The sequence below is a fragment of the Aythya ferina genome (assembly GCF_964211825.1).
Source record: "Aythya ferina genome assembly, chromosome: 9".
NCBI classification, from domain to species: Eukaryota; Metazoa; Chordata; class Aves; order Anseriformes; family Anatidae; genus Aythya; species Aythya ferina.
The window spans coordinates 10,022,585-10,042,963 of NC_140305.1; the positions used below are offsets into that span (position 1 = coordinate 10,022,585).

Here is a 20,379-nt window from a genome sequence, read left to right on the forward strand (position 1 = left end):
CTGCTGAGATGCTTCCAGTCTGGGAGCCAAATCAGTACCAGTTGCACAGCACAGGGTTGTGCAGTGGAAACGTGGCGTTTTTCTGTTGACTCAAAGCAGAGTCTAACCAGTGAGAAAAATAATTGTGCTGCTTGAGGGAAGAGAGGATCCACTGCTGTGGTCCCTGTGCTTTCCTCCTTGATTTCCCTCAGACGCTCTCCAACATCTTTTCCAATTTTCAGTTTCATTCACCTCCACATCCCCAGGCCCCTGGATTTTTTGTTCATTGGAAGGGCTCTGCTGGGGAGGCAGCTTCAGGAGCCAGCCAGGAGGGAACAGCAGCAGGCTGGTGGGCAGAGGCCACAACAGAGCGATGTGCAGAGCCTTGGGATGGTCCTGGGGAAGCTTCTACTGCAAAGAGAGTGTGTGGCTAGGATTGCCACGAGGGGCTGACAGCACGCCTGACTTCCTTGGTCCTGCCGTGAGCCCTTGGTGGGTGGCACCCAGGAACAACAACCTCTCCCTCCATCCCACCTGGGACCAGGAGGCTTTGGGAATTTGTTCCTGCCCGTCCTGAGACACGGGCCACATCCTGACCTCGGGCCACTGCATCCCTCCGGGAGTGCCTGAAACCTCCGGGCGAGCCAGGGCTGGGAGGAAATGCACCGTTCCCTGCAAGCTGTCTGTGCAGAGCCATTTGTTATTGAGCTGCTCCCTCTCGTGGTTTCAGGGGGAATTAGAAACGTGGCTTCACTCCTGTGCTGTCTCAGCCTCCACCTGTGTTTGACCACAAGGAGGAACAGTTCATCCCATGGCTCAGCATCTCACAACTGCCCCCACCAGCCAAGCACTGGGCTCTCCGCATTCACCAACCTCAGTGTTTGCTCCACTGCCCACACTGTGCATGGCCCGAGAGTGAAGAGCACGGGGAGAGCCAAATGCTCGGCCCTTGGTGGTGAGCAGAGAGGGCAGGAGCATAGAAACAGAGGAAATGGAGCTTTCCTGTGGAAGAGGTGACCCTAAGTGTTGCCCACCGGTGGCTGGTGAGGGCAGAAAGCTGCTGTGCTTACAGAGGTCTGACCTGCTGGCCTCCTTGCCAGCCTACAGGGGACCCTGCAAACCAGCTGTGCAGCAGGACCACGAGTGTCTCCATGAGGTGGGTCCTTTGATGGTGGAGGAGCTGAACCTGCTGCCTGGGAGAGCAGCTGAGCTGATCTCTCTGAGCTCTGGCATGTTTAGTTGTGAGGTGATCTAGTGTTTGTTGGGATGGGTGGCTCGATTTCAGCAGAGATACCAGCTGGGAATGCGCCCGTGGGACTCCCAAGGACGTGACACTAGGAGGGTTTTTTTCTGCCTCAGTGCTCTGAGACTGGTGAGACTTGAGACCAGTGGAATCTGAATGAACTGAAAGGAAAATAAACGTTTTTCCTCGGTCTTCTTTGTTCTGATGAAACACCTAGGCAGCTCAGGAGTTCCGCTATGTGCTTGTTCTGCCAGCTCTGCAGCTGCAGCACCAGCTGGTGCCAGCGTGGCGGAGGTCTGCCTGTCCTGATGCTGCTTTTGCACCTTTGGGTGCTCTCCTGCTCGGCAGAGCGGGCACCCAAGCAGTGCTGGCACACCCCAGCTGAGGGCCCTGCACACCACAGCATGGACTGCGCCTCTTCCCAGCCTAATGACTGAGTCATTTTGACACTTCAAAGGTAATTTGCTATTATTTTTTTTCTGCTCAAACCATTAGCTACATTTGTCTTCAAGTCATATGTACCTTTGAAAGTCCTGAAACAGCACTTTTTTTCATAGCTCAACTATTTCCCAGCACATCATACAAACCTCCAACTCATAAAACTCCTGCCCCTGGCCTGACAAAGGCCAGGTTTCAGCCGTAATTTTGCAAGGTAGGAAAAACTCTGTTACTGAAGATGATCAAGATGATTTCACTTTGTTTTTTTCACAGATCCAAAGTTCACATACCACTGTAGGAAGGCAGCTGCGTAATGAGCATCCTTTCCAAAAGGTGCCTGCACACATTTTGAGCCAGCTGAGCTGCTCGTATTAGCAAGGGACTGCGTCCTCCCGGTGCCCAGCGTGCGTTGACTGGGAGAGTCTTGGTCAGCCCCCACATGTCATTTGTTCTCAATGGGAAAGGTCACTTTTCCACGCCTCATTTCTGGGGCCTGTGAAATAGCACAATGTGTGTGTGTGGTGTGTGAGAAATTGTTACTGCAGCCTGAAGGTCATTGAAAGTCATTGTGAGAAAATAGTTAACTGAGACAGAACCTAAGAGTCATTTTACAGAATCACAGAATCACAGAATTTCTAGGTTGGAAGAGACCTCAAGATCACCTAGTCCAACCTCTGACCTAACGCTAGCAGTCCCCACTAAACCATATCCCTAAGCTCTACATCTAAACGTCTTTTAAAGACCTCCAGGGATGGTGACTCCACCACTTCCCTGGGCAGCCTGTTCCAATGCCTCACAACCCTTTCAGTAAAGAAGTTCTTCCTAACATCTAACCTAAAACTCCCCTGGCTAAAGAGAAAAAGGCAAGAGAAGGCCTTTAGGCAAGAGAAAAAATACTTCTTAGAGGGCATCCTGTCTTTGGCTGAAGCCAGCAGCCGTGGATATTTAGGGGAAGAATGTAAGAAACTGGGATCCTACTGCTGACAGTACTTCCAGCAGTAAGCAGCTTAAAAAATAAGGAAAGGGTGGTCATAAAGGCTCCCTCAGTCAGGTTCCACTGGTGACTTTCTTCTTCCCAGTTCCCACAGTGTTTTTCTGCTGAGGTCTTTTAGATCCATGCTGTGCATTTAATTTGTGTCTATTTAGCAGACAAAGCTAGCATTTCAACGTTGAAAAAATATATATACATGTATATATAATAATTTCTTTAGTATTTTAGGAAAGCAGTTAGATAACTATAAATTGTGTTACCTAACAACATGAACAATTCTTAAAAACAAACAAAAAGCAGCCTCAGCCTATGATACTACCACTTAATTTTTCCAGCATTTAGTAGAGGTAGTTTGTATGTTAGAACTGACACTAAAAGTAGGTAGGTTGCCAGCTGAACTGTGGTTTCTGGTCTTCCTAAGGTGGCAGAAACTGCAGGACAGCAAGTGTCCAAGTGAATTTTGTTGAATAACTAACATGAAAAGATGAATTAGAGATGCAGTCACAGCAGTCAGAATTTGGCAACACCACTTTTCCCTGAATTTACGTTGAAAACAATCCTCAAGGAAAATATTTTTACAACAAGATGATACAGTTTAAAAAAAAAAAAAAAAAAAAAAGTTTCATTCTTTTTTTAAAAAGCTGTATTATTTCATTATCCAAGCTGTGTGTGCTGCTATTGTGCTAAATGTCAGGTTGTGGCATACTACGAACTTAACAGGCCAGCAGCAAGGCACACGTTTGTACTATCTTGAAGTACTCCTTGGATTTAGCTTCTTTGCTATCACCAGAGTTACAGTGCACAGAGGATTTGGCCGTTAATAAAATTCACTGTCTTCTAGTCTGGACCTGTCAGTTTGGTGCTTTGCTAACCTTATAACTTGTTGATCAAACGTTGCCTCTGCCAAGCGCTGTGCTGTTGTGGTGTTCATTGTGCCGAACCAGGCCAATTTTAGGGTGTCTGCACAGCACATTGCAGTGCACCGTGGTGGACTTGCATGGTCAGGCCCTCAAGTCTGGGGGTTTCCATCCTCTCCTAAATATAACTGTTCTGGTGTTATTCATCTTGGTGACAGTGGTAGGGTCTGTTATCTTTTCGGTTTTACACATAGGAAATTGAAGCAAAGAGAGAGACAAAAGGACTTTCCAAAGGTGATATAAAACATCTGCAGTGGAGTGCAGTTTCCCAAATCCAAATAGATTCTCACAGAGGCCAACTCTATTTTTAGGTAGTTCCTACCCAGGGACTGTCTCCATGTCTGCAGCCCAGCAGAGACAGCACTGCCTCAATCATGCCTGGATGTTCACACTCCTTCGGGAAGTCCTGCAGTCTTCAGAAATGATTGGTGCACCTGCCCTTTCATATGGAGAATTAACTGTTCTCAGCTGGTAAGTGCATTTCTTAACTGTGTTTAAGCTGTGTATCAACATGCAAAATGAAATAATGAAGAAAAAGGCAACATGTATTTCATGTCATCTTCCATATTCAGTGTTCTCTTCATTCGATTTTTTCAATCTGTTTATTTAACTTCAAGAACATTTTATTTAGAGAGTGACTGTGTATAGGTGTTAAAAGCATAAAGAAGATCCATTTGCAGTTACACTGCATGCAGATTTCAGCAAGGATTAAGAGAAGAATTTCTTTCTTTCCCTCTTTTTTTCCCTAGCTGAACTCAGGAACTGGTGTCCTTCAAGCAGGTCCTGCACTATTGTAGGGGTGTTGATGGCTTGATGTTTGTGCAGAAACACTTACTGTTTAGTTACCTGATATGGAAATTTTCTGAACAATCATAATTCATCATTCCTTTTTCCATTATTACTCCCTTTAAAACGCTCTAGCTTGGAGAATTTGTAATTTGAAATATTTGCTTTCTTTGACTAAGAATCTCTTGTGCATTTAGTAGAAGGTTTTATTTCTTTTCTTTTCTATTTTTTTTTTCTTTTTGTGCTGTGCCTAACCAGCAAAGTTTCTCACGACACACACAAGCACCAAAACACCTGTCTGGTTACGCTAAAGCCTACTGCAGTGCTGCTGATGGTTTTTAGACTACGGTTAAGCAGTGGTGTTAAACACTTGCTTTCCCCTATGTGAAAATGCATGTGGCATCCCACATGTTTCTGAATCACAGAAAATTGTCTGAAATAGTCCACGCATTTTTGTTTCCTTTTCACACATTTCTAATTTTCTTACCTTTGATGTGATATTTTTTAAGTGGTGGGGTTTTTTTTTATGTGCTGCACGGTATTTTTTTTTTTTTTTAAAGCTCTGGTTGCTAACAGTAAGAAGGTTATGTGGAGGGAAGTCCATTCCCTCATCCCAGTCATGTTCAGATGAAAAGCAAAGGAAGAGGAAGACTGGAAGACTTCTGATAGCTTTGAGTCCCTTCTTGTCGTTGGTTTTGTGTCTCTTGTCATCGGTGCCATTTTGTGTTAGGATTCAGGTACCTTTTCAAGGGCTGGCTTCTGAGCTGCTGTCTTTTCTCAAAACAGCTGCAGAGCGGTAACTACATTTGGGCTCAGAAAGGGAACTCTGAAGTTCCAGCCCTACTTTGAACACAAAAGCCTTTAAAAGCCATTGATTAATGATCTCATGGGCATCTTCCCCTAGCTTGCAGAGACTGATGGGGAGGGACAGGGCAGAGAGGGTCTGTTCTGCAGGACACTGGGGATAGGAGCTGAGACCCCGATGGCATGTGTTGGCCAGGACTTGGTGAGGCATTTTGAGCAGCGGTCGCTGGCTTGTTCCTGACTTGCTGGCTGGCACAAGTACTTGTGGAGCTGTGTGGTAAAGCAAAGCAGGAGACAAAAATGCCTGAAAAAGCAGCTGGCCAAACAGTGGCCCCATGGTTTGGCAGCGTGAATGTTGCTTGATGTTGGTTTACCTATAAAATGAGAAACTTGTGAGGTTTAATGTTGGTGAGGCAATAGAGACAGAACTGTTTTGTATCACGTTATCCTTAGAAAAGCATTTCTTGAACTGCAAGAAACTGGCAGGCTTAACAATATGTCCAGAAAAGCATTCAGCAAGTGGTGTGTTTAACCATCTAAGCCCCCTGTACTGCAGGGGAGTGAAAAGTCTCAAGCAATAACCACTTTTAAGGGAAGCAGTTCTTCCCAGTACCCATTGCTTCACCATGTTGTATTATGCCATTGAATCCCACTAAGCTCTTGGCTTTGAGACATGAACAATGCAATTTAATAGATGTTTCATTTTTATACTATTGAAATGGTTGATTTCTGTCACATTTCTAAGTAAAGACTTCCCATGTTATTGCTTAGGCGGATATTTGTTATGCTTTTTGGTACTCCTAATTATTCAGAAGAGCAAAATTTGGGGCTTTTTGATTTATTTCTTCTCTGTAAGACAGACTTCTTAGGACTGCTGGAGACTGAAGCAGACAGGAGTGATGGATCTTCTTGTTGTCTGTCTGTCTGTGTGTGCTTATAGGAAATGACAGGACACATTGGGAAGGAGAGGAAGGAGGGAGGTAAGGGGTCTGATGGCCTTTCACCTCTTCATGTTCATAGTGTGGCACATATACCAGATTGTAAGGACAGGGCACGCCGGCACAGCTGAGCATCCATTCTGTTGCCCTGGGTCTCATTAGCCCTAGGCAAGCTGAGTAGGCATTTCATCACCCAAATTTTGCCCCTTTAGTTCAGCTTTGCCTTGGATCTACCTTTCCATTGTTCATGATTCATTTACTCATGTCAGTAGGTATCCAAAGATTGGGGAAAAAAAAAAAAAAAAGAAAGCTGACTGTATGAATTTTCATTATAACAACTTCACAGGAGTCAGCTGAAATTGTGGGTGATTTTCTGACCTTATGTCCCTTCTCTATGTGTTTCTATCTCTCCTCGCTACAGGTGGCACGAAGTTCACGTCACCTGGACTTTGAGGTAGCCTGTATACCTCTGTGTAGTTGTATATTGTTGTGTGTGTGCACAGTTAGATATGTAGCCCCTATGGAAGGGGATCTGCACAGCACCACAGCTCGAGTTTCAATCAAAGGAAATGATTGAACCTCTCCCTCATGGCATCTCCCTTTTCTTCTTTCCTCGGGTCATCTCCTGCTTGCCTCAGAGGGCTGGGGTGTTGGAGGGAGCCTGCACCTCTCCGTGCCTTTTTTCTGTTTTGTTTTTCCTGTGCCTTCAGAGAAAGGTTTAAAGGGCTTTCATCAAAGAGCACTTGCCATGAGTTTAAAAAGATCTGACGAGGCAGTTGGACTCATAGATTCAGGAAATCATGTAGGTTGGAAAAGACCTCTGAGATCACCAAATCCAACTTGATGATCTTTGTAGGTCCCTTCCAACCTAACTATACTAATTTCTAGTCCTCCTGAATTAAAATATTCATTTAACTGCTGATGTTGTACCTTTGTATGGTACCATTAAGACTTTTCATACTCATTAATTCTTAGTGAAATCAAATTCATATGAATAAATACAACCCTGATGAAGCTGTTACTAACATTTATCAGGCCACATCCTTTTCCTGTTGTTTTCCTGGTAAGCAGTTTTAAGACAAGTATTTAAACATTTTAGCATAAAATTTCTCTGGTATTGAACATTTCTTTGTAAAAAGCCACAACCACTGATGCAAAAGTAACTAGGGCTGTAGCTTTGATGCTTAGTTAGCAGTCAGGCTTGTGATCTGAATTAAGGGAGGGGGGGAAGTGTTAGAATACATATATATATTAATATAATTTAATTAACTACAGGATTTTAAAAAATTATTTTAATCCTCTTACCCTCATTCAGCTTCTGCAGTGTTGGCTTCTGGTTGTTCTGAGTAAATTGTTCCAGCACCCAAAATATTGTTTCTTCCATTCTGTTCTCACAAACTTGTGAAAAGTACATTAGATCAAACTTGAGATCAAGATGAGTCCAAGCTTCTAAAACTGAAGTCTGGTGACGTTTTGGTCAAGATAAAAATTTGTTTCTCTACAGTAGGAAAAAGAATAATGATCCTAAATCAATTATTTGTGCTTGCTTTCTTCTTCTTTTAACCTGTTTATCAAACTAAGAAATATTGACCACTTCTATGTAGGAAAACTCCTGCTTATGATTCTGAATTGAGGAGGAGATGCACATTTGGAGGAGAACCAGTACATGTTAGTTTAAGTGTAATTCCCCTAGAAACACATGGATACACTACATAACAGTGGGTTACCACTGTTCTTTCTCCTCCAGAGCACTTTCCAGGCCAGGGTCCAAGAGGACTGCTGGCAAAGGGAGCTGCTGCTCAGGAGAACAGAAATTTACAGCCTGCTCCTAACAGCAAATAAGCAAGAAGCAAGGAAAAAATAAACACAGGTACGCGGTGCTGTTGTAAACCTCTTTGTATTTGTTAATTTGGTGCTAGCTATACCATGAGTCTTCTTTCTGTACATACTGGAACTGCAAAGTGCTGAGAGCTGGCTTGCGTCTTGCATTCAGCTGAGTTTTCGCAGCTGCCTTGTGTGGACAAGCCCTTTCTGGCTGCAGCAGCCTGCAGGCACGCAGGCAGTGCCTCCCCAGCCCCGCTCCAGCTTGTAGAGGCTCCTGACACCCAGCACTGCCCCAGGAAAGGGCAGGGAGAGCAGACAGCCCCCCTGCGTGAACCCGAATGTTGCCACTTTGCACCTTCCTCCTGGTGGAGCAAACTTGGGAATGAGCGAGCTCCTCTTCAGAAATCTGTCTGTGATGAAGGGCTGTGTTTTAAGGTGCTTTCATGGCAAATATTGCCATGTCCGTCTGTTTTCCATTGTCTGTCTGTTCTCCAGCTCATGCTGCCCCAAGGTGCACGGGGCATCTGGGCTGTGGCATGCTGCTGAAGGTGCTTGAGAGCGATTGAGAGGGGTCTGGGTACTGCACACAACCTCCCGGCAAGAAGGAAGCCCAGACAGATTTTTCACATTGTTTTCATGTTGCGTGCCACTCATTTCGCTACCCCCAGTTCTCTACTTTTTACTGATCACCACATTCTCCACCCCCAGACACACACGGACTTTCAAGTCTCCTGATTCACAGAAACAAGAAGAAAGGTGACTCTGTCCCAGACTTTCCAATATACAGGAAAAATCAGCCTTTTCTGAACACTGAGGAAAATCTGGGTCAGATTCTTTCTAGAGTCCCAGCTGTGGCTTTCAAGCAAACATAAAATCTGAGGAAAGAGCCCTATGGACAGGCGAGTCCCCGAATGGGCAATGCCAGATGGAAAATGGCAGAGGACAGCTGCGGGGCACCCCGTGTGCTGGGATGAGGTGAACGGCTGCTCAGGGTGGTGCTGGAGGGACAGCAGTCCTTACCTTGGCCTCAGATTGGCTTCCTACCTCAGGTGGAAGCTAGGAGACAGGCGAGGTGGGATAGTTTGTTAACAAGAATTATGCAGTTTAAGCAAATGAGTCACAAGCCAGTTTTGAGAACTGAAACGTAAGGTTAGGGAGCAACATCTTAGCTGCAAGGCTGAACAATGGAGCAGAGCCCGTGTTTTAGCTGGGACTGGGACAGAAACATGTTGTGCAGAATACTAAAACACGTAGTAATTGGCATTACCTCAGAAACTGGAGGAGGACTGTGATGTATTTGGTACTCTAGATGGAACAGCCACTTAAGAAAATCCAATCAATTTTGGTTTAAATGCCTAACTAGGCCAGCATTTGTCTCATAGGAAACTGTGTTTGTTGAGAGACTGCTGGGATCGCTCTGCCTGTGTGTATTGGTAGCGCACCTGCCTGTGGTGATGGGCAACCAACAATGTTTTATTTAGATCATTTTATAATATGGTGGTTTTGTTGTTGTTGGTTTGGGTTGGTTTGGTTTTTTGAGTTACTCATCTTAGCAGAGAGCTAGGTTTGAAGGCGTGTATCAGCTCTTTCCGATGCAGGGCGTGTTGTGCACTTGGGCCTTTAGGGACCAGCTGCCGAGTGCCCCAGCCTCAGTGCCGCTCTCCAGGCTGTGCTTGTGCTAAACATGTCTGCAACCACATGGCAGAAAATGGCAGGAGTCACTTATTTTAATCATTTTGAAAATTTTCAGTGCCTCTTGATTCCTGGTAGTGTGCTGTTAAAGAGGCTTCTGGCCCCAGAACTGAGTCACAGACAACATCATCTGTACTGATGTGCAAGCAGACATGTTTAAAAGGACCTCAGCTCATGTAGGCATCATGGCCCAGAGTGCACCAAGTGGCTCTGCAACCTCCTCTTTTTCTCCAAACCTCTTCCGCAAACGGGGCTGAGCCTGGCTCCCTGTGGCTGTTGGCTCAGCTCCTGTGGTGCAGGTGCAGCAGGGTGCACCCCACTGCTCTTGACAGCCTGCAAGAAAGGAAATGACCTGCCTATCTGCAGCCGATGCCTACAGTTTAGCTGCAAATTTGTGTCCAGCGAGGTGAAAAAATTGAAAGCTTTGATATTGGTAGGTGAATTCTGTACTTATATCCTTGGGCTAGTCTCCTGGTTTCTGAGTTCTAGCTAAAGTAATAAAGAAAAAAATCCCAACCTTGTAGACACACACTCTTTAAAAATATATATATTTAAAATACTTTAGAAATGATAGTAGTCAGAAATTATTTTGAATCCCAAGTGCCTGCTGCCAGTGTATCTCAGATCTTTGGGAAGTTGCAGACCTCACTGAAGTTCATGGGCATGCTCTCCATCTTCCAGCCGAACGAATGGGGGGAGCACTTTGTTCCTTTTTTAGTGATGACTGGAAAAACAGGGACCTGCATGCTGGACTAGTGATGATGAGTCCCTGTTGTGGGTGTGAACTCTGGCATCGGCTGAGATTGGGATGGTATCAGCCACACTGAACTCTAATCCCTCTTAAAATACTTCTGGTGTTGGGATTCAGAAGGGTCTCCATCTGTGGGTGGATTGGATACAAACAGGATGAAGGATTTACCTGGTTACAGCTCTTGATTAATACAGGGATCAAATAGGAGGCAGAATGCAGCAGAAAGTCCAGAGACAACAGCTTAAAAGCAGGAGACAAAATTAAACATGGCTGCATGAGCAGGGGGTGTTTCAGGGGCAAAAAGCTGGAGGGAAGATCTGACAGAGGGCTGGAAGTAAGGAAATGGCTCCTTGCTGTTTCCTACCTGCTGGGTGCTTGGAGACAGAGTGTGATGTATGTTCTCTCTCAAAAATATTGTATGTTAAATTGTGTCAGCTTCTCACAGGGGAGAAATCTCCTCCTATTTGTTTGCTGAAGTCTGGCCAGGGGTGGTGATAGGCTAATCCTAAACTGAAGATTAATCTGAACATTTCACACGATAGACCCAATACGTGGGCAGTTAGGAGATATGGGAGTATTTTTATTTAGTAGCAGAGCTTTTCATTTTTCTTTTTCTCCCGCCTGCAGCATTAAGCAGACACAAGGGCAATTCCCACTGAGTTAGACTGAAATCTGCGAGTGGTGACACGCGAAGCCTTTGGCTGTGCTCTAAATGAGTAGTGGTGTAAGGTGCCGCAGACAGGCACTTCTCAGCATGTGCATTGAAAGGGAGTGTGTGCTGCTTCTCTCACGCCGTCGGCATCCGTGCCAGGGACGTCTGGCTGCGGCACTGCCTGCGGTCCCTGCCTATGCTCGTGTCTTCCCAGAAAGCAGACATCAAATGCGCTTTTGCACACTTCAGCCAGCACAGATTTTTTTGGACGGGGCTGTAAAAATAAGAAATGATCCAGCAGAATTCCCCAAGCTGAATTTCCAGCACTGGAAGTCAAAAAAAAAAAAGAAGAAAGAACAGAAAGTTTTGCTATGTAAATCAGGTAAATGCAATTGAGATTCATTTGGTGAGGTCTGTGACTCAAAATGAACCATGCTGTCTACTTTTCAGAAAAAAAAGATTTAGTTCTCAGGATGTCTGTGTTTCTACTACAAAGCCCTGAAGAGAAACAGGTTTTGGAGATGTAATTGCTTTATGTAATAACCTTTCTGTGTTTGCTGAGCTTAGTGCTTTATGTTGCAAAAAAAAACCAGCAACACAACAAACCACACTTGCCATAGTTAGTTTGTTTTTTTTTTTTTTTTTTTTGGCATTTTAGCCTATACTTAACCTCCTACAGTTTCAAGGCAGTCACGTTGCAGGTGCCTGGCTTTGCCATGCAATCTAGCTCAGAAAGTCAGAAGCAGAGGGCCAGCGATAGGCGCACTTCTCTGATTTTATGGGAACTGCAACATGCTGGGCACGCTCACGAAGATGAGGTGCAGTGGCAAATGGAAAACAGATTTGGAAGAAATCAGAGCAGTTATTTTCAGAGCTTTGCACTGCTTCAGCATTTCTTCTCAACTGTCATAGGAACAGGGAGTGACTCTTGCTTTTGTGGGACTGGAGCAATTTGCCTTTGTAGGAGCAGAGAGAAGCCCGTATTCTGTAAGAGGTTTGAGGTGCAGGCATAACCTGAGGTGTTAGGGTCTCGCAAAAGAAATAACGTGTTCCACATGCATTTGCACAATTCTAGGAAGTGCTGAGCAAAATTCCTCAGGCAACATAAACGTGAGCAAGGGGGAAACTATCAGTGGCGTAAAGTTCTGTTATTTGTCCATAAACAAGCCAAAGGTTTGAGGAAAAACAACAGAACCTTCACTTCCTCCAGTAACAGCAGGCAATTAGTAGATTTAATGCAGATACTGACAACAGTGTGTTTGACTGCCGATGCTAATGGCCACGTGTAGGCTGACCCTTATCAGGGCAGTCGCTCACGGTCTCCTTACCAGGGCTCTGATGGCTTCTGCCATAATTATTGGCTGCACCTTTTTCAGTAATGAGCTGATTGGGGCAGCAGAGATGCTTAATAAGCAGCTGTATGGTTCCATTGGCAGGATACAGCTATGCAAGTGTCTAACAGAGTAGCTACGTTATGTGGTTCGAGAGCCCAGATGTCCTAGCAGCCCTCTGTCCTCGGGGAGGAGAGGCTGCTGCTTGTTGAGGTCAATCCAGATGTTAAAAATGTGAATTGCTCACTGGAGCTGCCAGAAGCACTTCATTGACTGCTGGGGGAGCTTCAGCAGCTCCTTGGCACTTCAGCCAGGTGCTTTGCTTGGGGTGGGAGCAGCTGCTTTGCTCTGGGGACGTGGGCGTATTTACAGTGTGGTAAAATGCAGATCAGAACAGTCTCAGAGGACCCCTAGGAAATTGAAAAGTGATGCTGAACCCTGGAAGTGCTGCAGGAAGCCAAGATTACACCTTAGTTTCATTTCAGCATATATGGAAGATAAAATATATGATATTTTTTTATATATGACTCATATGAGTGGACAACATACAACCTTTCTCTGTTCTCTCTTCTAGCTTCAACTGGAATATCTTGTGTTTTTTTCAAAGCCGCATTTTTTCAAAATTTCATGTCTGTGATCTTGATGTGGCAATCACGTACATCAGTGTGGTTGTTTGCAGTTTCTAGAACAGCAGCAGGGTTTTACCCATGCGCTGAACAATGTAAGTGCAGCCTTGGTCTGAACGAAGTTTAGTTGTGGAGCAATGTCCCTCACTTGCACACACACACAGTTTGCCAGGTTTCAGAAAATATGACAAAAAAGCAGTAGTCTAGGGCCTCGAAACTGAGCAGAAAGGAGCAGGACCATTTTTCCTTTTTATTTATTTTTATTTATTTTTTTTTTAGCATGGAAATCTGCGTGTCCTTGAGGCTGTTGTACTTCACTGAGTGGAGGCAAAACCCAGCTGATTTTCCACACCTCCCCCAGACCTACTGGCTGACCAGCAGCAGCAGCAGCCTGCCTGTGGCGGTGCCTCCAGGCACGAGGTTGGTGCCAGGGGCAGGAGCAGGAAGATGCCCCGGGGGCAGCATCGGGCAGCCCAGATGGGAGCTCTCAGACAGCTGCTGCGGGTGGGTCCAGGGCTGGGGCCCGAAACGTGGGCTCGCAGAGGGCTTACAGAAGTGGTGAGCTGGGGCGAGGAGGAAGTGAACAGCAGGACGTGGTTGCTTCCAAACACCTGCTTCTCAGGCAAGCTTTGAGACTTGCCGCAAGGTCTGCGGACGGGCCCTGCCTCCCCATGGTGCAGCCACTGAAGTTATAAATGAGTAAGCACCACAGCCTTCCATATAGGCAGTGTGTATAAAGGTAACTGGTCATGGTGGTGAAGGTGCCAAGACTTTTTTTTTTTTCCTTTGAAGAGTGTCAGACAGCATAGCTCAGGCAACACAGATGGCATCCTGGTGTCCAGGAGCAAATTTACTGCAGTGCTGGTTTACTGCCAGCCTGGCTGTGTGCAGCCTGCACGGTACTGCAGAAGCTGGACTCACTGCTGGGCAGGCAAGTCCTAACCCTGGAAGAATGGGTGTTGGGGAAAGCAGTGGCACCTCTGGCCTGCTGGCAAGGCAGGAGATGGCAGTGATTTAAAAATACTGATAAATTAAAATCCTGCATGAATTTGACTCTGGTAATTCCTCTGTCATGCAGTGAGTACTGTCAGCATTTCATTTTATTTTATAGATATTTGAAAGCAAAATGCATGAAAGCAAAATTTCGGCTGGGGCCAAAGGCAATGGAGTTGTGCTCCTCCAGGGCATGGAGTTACCTCGCAGGGCCTGGGCTGCTCGGCTGCTGCCTGTCTGCTCCACCACATAGCTTCCCATGGTGCTGGTGCAAAACGGAGAGCAGTCTGTGCAGCTGAGGGTAATGTCACTTGGCTTCAGACATTCTGACTTCCTCAGATGAAAGATGCTGTAGCGGGGGAACTATTTTTTGCCTGATGATGTGTGCTTCCCCATAGACACTTGCTAGTCTACACGTTGGCCAGATGTTAAAAAGATAGATAGAAGATTGTGTAAACTTGCAATGTCCCTGCCGAGGGGACAAGTTTTATCTCTCTGGAGCTTTCCAGCTAACACTGAAGTAACAGAACTGCAAAAGCTCCTCACACAGCGGTATTTTGTGGCATGCGGTGCCTAGGAGTGGTTTTAGCTGCAGCTGTCTCTCTTGCAGGCAGAAACTTGTTTCAGTTGCACGTTTAGAAGCAGCACAGGATTCCCTACCTAATATTCTCCACAGCCTGTCACATTTCCCAGCTTTAGGAAATGCCCTCTCACACATCTTCACGGCAGAACGAGCTCCAGCTGCTTTCAGAAGCAGTCACTGCAGCCGAAGGAAGCCCTGGCCCCTGCACACCCCTCTTGGTGTCCCCGCCGTGCTGGTGGCTGCAGGCAGGCCCCTCCCCTGGCAAACGGCAGCAGTCACAGCTCGCCCACTGCAATAGCCACTTTCCACTGCATGTTGCAGCGTCCTCTTTTCGTCTTCCTCCAGGCTTTCCTTCCCCTGACAGAGACACTTTCTTGGAGGGTTTGAGAAGAAGCTGCTTCACCTTCGAGTTGCGGAGCCTTTGAGCTGCTGTCCCCATGCTCTGCATTTTGGTGGTGCTGGGAGTGCAGCCAGAGCAAAGCTCGTGCATGTGGCCTGTCCCGGTGTTTCTCTGCATGCTTAGCAAGCACACTAATTTGATATTTAATCAAGCCAGCTTTCCCATCCTTAGTATTGTGTGAATAACACAGGCAGGCACATTTCTCTTTGATTTGTTCAGGACAAGCATGTTTCTGTGCCTCTTTGTATTTAATGGTAGTTCCCCTTGGAAAATTGATGTTCCTTTTGGTGCTCAGCAGCCAAGGTCCCATCGTGCCCAAGCTATTTGTGGCTCTGGTGCCCTGCAGGCTCTTGTGGCATTGCAGCACTGCCAGAGTCACCTCGGGAGCCGAGAGGTTTGTACTCGGGGCTGGTGGGCTCTCTGCTCTACGTCTCCTCCTGCGGACTCACGGGCTCCTCAAAGGCACATCTCTGCAGCTCCTCTCCTCACATTTGGGTGGGAGGATGGAGAGCGTGTCCAAGCCTCGTAGGAAGGAATTTGTCTAAAGTGGAAAATGTTCTGAAAGTGAGGCAAGGGGCAGGGGGGAGGGGGGAACATTCAAAACAATCTTGTTGGGAGAGGCAAAAGTCCAGGTACCTTTGAGAACACTGTAGCTTCTGTTTCTCTTTTCTCCTCTGCGTGCATTTTGGACAGGCCAAGTTGTGGTGTTGCATGTGTTTGGGGCAGGTTAAGTTGTGGTGCAGGAGCCCAAATGAAGTATCACTTAGAAGAGCAGCATACAAAAAAATGAGGTTGAGGAATGCTATCTGTCTGAAGATCAGTTTCAGTCTTCAAACCAGTTTCAACATCATTTTGTGATCTGCAGGCTGCTTTAGGCAGGGGGATGGCGTCTCGCTTTGCAGACTTCTGAATGCTTCAAGTTACTTGGTGGGATGGACTGCTAGAGTGACATCATTTAAGAATATTAGATTTTATTTGTGAGAAGAATGGTGGCTGACTGTTCTCACATAGAAAAAACTCTCCTGGTTTATGGTGTTGGTTTTTTTTTTTGGTTTTGTTTTTTAAACATATCTTATCTGAATGAAACATTGCTGGACTACCCCTGTAGGGTGCGTGCCCACCGCCGCCTCTCGCTAGGAGGCAGGAGACTGTCCGTGCTTTGCTGTAGGCTGGGATCCTCCCTCAGGTGCCTTCCAGCTTGCAAATTATGGTATCGTGCAGGCAGCTTTTTGAAGGCTGTAAAAATATATTTTTTTCCTGATAGGTCTTACACTTTCTATTAAACCAGCAGAATTCACAGCAAAATTTGTTGTTGTTAAAAATTGTTTACGCGTGTAATTTCAAAGGAACTTTCAGGGCAATAATACTTTTTTTTAAAAATGTCCAATATTATATATACTTTTATAACATTAAAAGTTAGTGAAGTGGCACTGATCTAAAGTTTGGCTCTCAAGTAGGCCTGGGAAATTTAAGATAACATAATCCACCAGGCAAAGGAACAGGAAAAGTCTGGGGAAAACCAGGTGTCCCTTCCTCTCCCTCTTCCCCCTCTTCCCCTTTTCCTTCTACTTTGATGCTTTATGGTTTTTCAATTGCTGTATGAGTCGACCAAACACAGCTTGGAAGTCACATTCACCATTGAGCAAATGGTAATTATAGGAAGTTGGTGGAGTAACCTGACAGTGATGAAGATACCCTAAAGGGCAGCGAGTCCTACCCTGTGTTGTGACCACCTGTGGGGTTTGGCCCAGCTGGAGATGCTGCTGGAGGGGTTCCCAGGCCCAAGAGGAGCACTGCTGCAAAAGGGTGGGTGCTGAGCCTAGGGGCTGCTGGAGGAGACATATTGGATGGGCTCTGCAGGAGATGCTGGCAAACACAGAAAGGAGAGAACTTTCTTTCCTGTCCCCCTGAACTACAGGTAAGAGCTGATGGGTAAGAGCAGTCTGAGAGTCACATGCATGAAAGGGGGTGAAAGCAAAGCATTGGTACAGTGAACTCTTTTATTTTATGGTATTAAGAGGCTTGGTAGAAAAACATTTAGGGTAGTTGTACTGGATGAGCTGCTGTCACTGGGAGATGGGAGGGAAATAATAATTATTTTTGAAAAAAAGAGTGAAAAAAAGGGTCATGTGTTTAGCCAGTGGGAAGTATGTGCGTTAACTGGACATGCAGAGGCTTCGTTACAGTAGGTGTTTTATTCTTTTATGATATTCTGCTTCCAAGTAAGTATGCTAATCCATATGAAATAAATTTAAAAATAGTTTACTAGAGAATTGCTGAACAAATCTAAATGGGATGCCTTTGTCTGCTTGACCAGTTTGCTTGTTGAGGGAGACAATCCTGGCATTAGCCTCACCAAATCAAACCTTTCTTGGGATTCCAGAATCACGATAGGTAGCAGAGGTACCATGTAGGAGGTAAATACCACCCTGCCCACGTGTCTGTCACACAACACTGCAGTTCAGAGGGTAAATGTCAACCGTGGGTGGTTGAGAAGGCCTTGTGAAGTCCAAGTGGGTATGATACTTGAGTTTTATGAGAGTATGTAGCAAATTGGATAGGGTGTAGAAGACAGTGTAATGGGATCCAGTGGATGGCAGGTGAAACCACAAATTTATTGGGTTAAATGAATTTGGAGGGTTTTGTTTGTTTTGTTTTATTGGTTTATGAATTTATTTTGGCTGATACAATTTCCCATTTGGATAGCTTGGTTAGTTTGCCAGGGAGTATGTTCTCTTCACTAGTGAGCTTTATATCAGGAGTAAATTCCAATAACCTGTCCTATGATGAGTTTGGTAATTTAAATATGATACCTTTCAAAATTCATTTCAAATTACTGGGTATTGGGGGTTGTAAGGTCTATTTTTCATTTTTAACCTGCATTGTATGAGAAATCACCATAGTTAATACCTTGGTTACTTCTGCCTACTATTTGTGAGTGCATCCATCGGGCACTTGACTGGATGAAAATAAAATTGTTTTTTGTGAATATTCTCACCTGGGCGTTCTGAAAGAAGCTTTTTAAGATTAATTGTGTCAGCTTCTGCTCAATTCACAAAAGAGAGCAGAACTTAAAATGTCATTTTTAAAGGCATTTTTAATGGGTGTTTTTGATTAGCACTTTTTTTTTCTCTTCCACTAGGACAATGCTTCTGTAACCTTACAGTAAAACTGAGTCCCTGGGAGAAGAACTGGGTATGTGGATCATATGGATATATGGATCATATTCAGGTTCTTATCAGTTTTCTGTGTATTAGAAATAACGGTGAGAGAGAAGAAATCTCTTCTGTTGTGCAGTCTGAAGATAGAAATTGTGAACTTGTGTGTTTAGTCAGGAAGGCTTTTGTTGTTGTTTTTAAACTGTCAAATGTTTTTCAGTTTTATTCATCATCAAAAGTGTTCCGTGCTGTCTCAAGTTGTGATTTTTGTGTTCTTGATTGCTGTTGTCCCTAGTATAAAAATACAACTAACTGGAGATTCTCCTGAACTAACAGTAAATTTCTTAGAGGAGCCTATATGCAAAATTCTGATTTCAAAAGAAGCGTAATATTAGCTAGAGGTCAAGGAAATAATTTAAATATATTATTGAAACATAAATTCATCTTGAAACACAGTGAAATGAAAGTGACACCTTCTTACTGAAAAGATCTGTTCTTCTTGTGCTAGAATATTTGACAATTGTAGTAGCCCTGTAAAACCAGCACAGCTGGGTGCTCTTCCTTCTTTCTCTTCCTTCAGAAATTTAAAGTATGCTTTGACAGGCTGCTCTCATTTACAAATATAACAAGCAAAATTTATACAAATGGAGTTATATATAAAATCACTTCTGGCCAACGAAGTGGCACTGGTGGTGGTAAAAAGGGCAGTAGCCCAATCTAATTTCCATGTTCTGTTCTTTGAGTTTTCTGCAGTGCATGGCGTTAAGCAGACTGAGTTTGTTGAGCAGTGTAGTGGTACATGATGGGTCCCATCACTCCCTGTTCTTACAGATAATTTTCATAAACAGACCTCTGTTTCATTCACGGAGAAAATTAAATTGATTTCTTTCTGTAAATGGAAGTCTCTCCTTGCCTGCATGTGCTGGGTCTCTACCCTTGACTGGGCACTGGCATGAGCGAGCGCTGTCTCTAGCCCTGGCAAATCAGGAGTCCCTGCATACCTTTCCTCTGTGGATCTGCAGACTTAATCCTTTTAAGATAATAAAATTATCTTTTACAAGTACTTAGTGAAAAATAGGCAGAAGAAGAGCATACTGCTTCATTGTCCTCGTGTCAGTTATCCTAACTTTGTGTGATACGTCACAGTTGCTGCTGCATGGTTGTTTTTAGGAAGTTAGTGCATTTCCTCAGTCTTATGCTGTGCTTTTGACACATAGCTATAGTTGTAGAGCTATTGGCAACCAGTGCCATAGCATTAGCAGCACTGAGAGGCAGCTTTTTGTCTTGGATGGGGAAAAAAACTTGTGTTTGCTGAAAGTCGGAGTGGTGGAAAGGGACCTCTGGAGTCAGCTTCTTTCTCAAAGCAGGTGTTTCTCCAGCACTAGATTAAATCAGCTCAGTTATGAACTTTGACTGCATCTTGGAAATGTCTGTGGGTAGATATCATACAGCTTCTCAGTAGAGAAGCATTGCCCTCTTAGTGAAGAAGTTTTTTGAAATATTGAACCTGAACCAAGGGCCTTTGCTCCTTTCTGTATTGATGTGAACAATGGGCAGGGCTTGGCTCCATCACCTCTACCACTACCTGCCAGAATTCTGCATGAAACCAGCCTTTGACCTGTGCCCCACACACCCAACCATCCTGCAAGACACCTGCTTGAACATCTCCAGTTTCTTCCCATCTCTCTTGAAACAGAAAGCCCAGACCTGGACATCCTATTCCAGTGTAGTCTCATCAGTCTCATTAGAGGATGATGATAACTTTATTGGTTTTGCACTAACCACACTTTTAGTGAGTCCTGGTATCTCTTTTATCATATTTACCGAGAGGGCACCTCTGGCTTGTATTGAGCCTGGTGCCCACTGTCACCCTTCTGGGAGGACACCTACACCAGCCCTACTTTCCCAGCCTATGCTGAGCCATGGGATTGTCCTACCCCAGGTGCTGTACTTTGGATTTCTCCCTGCTGCACTTCAGGACATTTCTATTCCCCTGTCCTGGAGTTTAGAGGCTTGTTGGAGCTTATAGGGTCACACTGGAGTGAGGCTCTACCTCTTGCCATCTTAGACACACATACCATGCATTTACTGTTGTCCACACTGAATAACAAAGAGAGAACTCTGTGCATTTTGGAGGAATTACTGTAGGAGAGTTGGCAGGGGGATTACCAAGAATTTATGTAGAGGGTTTCCTCAGATTTTTTATTTTTTTTTTAATAATCTAAACGTCAGGATGCGATTGCCTTTACTTCTTTTACTTTTTTTTTTCTTTC

The 20,379-nt window shown here is 44.9% G+C and overlaps 1 long non-coding RNA gene across 13 annotated transcripts in view; it reads left to right on the forward strand.

Moving 5' to 3' along the window:
* The window catches only part of LOC311441553, a 76,935-nt gene that overhangs the window by 3,602 nt on the left and 52,954 nt on the right, over positions 1-20,379 (forward strand). For 6 of the 13 annotated variants that reach the window (XR_014696034.1, XR_014696035.1, XR_014696036.1 and 3 more), the window contains exons 5-7: positions 3,880-4,039; positions 16,608-16,866; positions 18,091-18,179. This is a non-coding gene — a long non-coding RNA (uncharacterized lncRNA). Of the gene's footprint in view, positions 1-1,439; positions 1,680-1,779; positions 1,875-3,879; positions 4,040-16,607; positions 16,867-18,090; positions 18,180-20,379 lie in introns of all 13 variants that reach the window. The other 7 variants (XR_014696041.1, XR_014696042.1, XR_014696043.1 and 4 more) reach the window with 4 other exon arrangements.